Source organism: Orycteropus afer, unplaced genomic scaffold (assembly GCF_000298275.1).
Source record: "Orycteropus afer afer isolate SDZICR_OR568_19922 unplaced genomic scaffold, OryAfe1.0 scaffold00258, whole genome shotgun sequence".
NCBI lineage: Eukaryota > Metazoa > Chordata > Mammalia > Tubulidentata > Orycteropodidae > Orycteropus > Orycteropus afer.
The window spans coordinates 3712493-3713702 of record NW_006921845.1 but is presented as its reverse complement, the minus strand read 5'-3'; positions in this window follow the sequence as shown (position 1 = coordinate 3713702).

Below are 1210 nucleotides of genomic sequence, written 5' to 3'. Positions count from 1 at the left end.
TGGATTTGTCATTCATTGGAGTGAACAGCCAGTGTACTGCCTGCCAACCCTGAGCTCATCAGCCCCTGCAACTTCATGAGTCAGGAAAAGCCTCCAGCTTGATGTTTGATCCAAGAACTTGGGACTTGACAGCTTCTATAAGTGTGTGAACCATTTTCCTAAGATAAATTTCTCTCTCTCTCTATATATATATAAGCTTTACTGGCTTTGCTTCTCTAGAGAACCCAGTCTAACACACTAGGAATAGATCCCAAAGAGGTAAAAGACAGGACACAAACAGACATATGCACACTCATGTTCACTGAAGCAAAATTCACTATAGCAAAGAGATGGAAACAACCTAAATGCCCATCAACAGATGAATGGATAACCAAACTATGGTACATTCACACAAAGGAATACTGTTATTGTTGTTATATGCCATCAAGTTGGACCCGACTCATAGTGACCCCTCCTTGGGTTTCCGAAGCAGTGTCACTACGGAAGTAGATTGCCCATCTTCCTTCCGAGGAGTGGCTAATGGGTTTGAACCACCAGCCCTCTGGTTAGCAGTCAAGTGCATTAGGCACTATGCTACATTAAAGAACGATGAAGCATACGCAAATCATCTCACAACGTGGATGAACCTGGAGGACATTATGCTGAGTAAAATAAGTCAATCACAGAAAGACAAATATTGTATGAGCCCATTACTGTAAAAAGATAAGAAAGGGCTTGCTTAAGGAAGGGAACTCACTTTGTAGGTTATTGGGGATGGGAGAGAAGAGGAAGAGATAATTTCAGACTAGTTGGGTAAGGGGAGGAATGGTATGGAAAGAGTCTGTGATGACAATTAGGGATGACACCTAATTGTGCACATAAGATACAGGTGACAGAGGCTAATACCAGTATATTCACAATACTGAATTACCATTACCACCAAACACCGGGCTACGGATAAACACACAGACAACAGAGAAGGTCAGATGGGGGTCAGTGAACAGGATTATACTCTAGATCAAAGACAGATTCAGCTGAGAAAAAATACCTGAAATCATTACAGAAGCAACAGAAGACAGAAATAGAGCAATCCCTCATAGACAGCCAGACACTGAGGGAGAGAGATCTACCAGATCTGCTGACTCAGGTCCATAGTATTGGGGGACACCAGACTCACTTGGCACAATAAAATACATAAGAATCTTGTTCCACAACCTACATTCATGAGTAG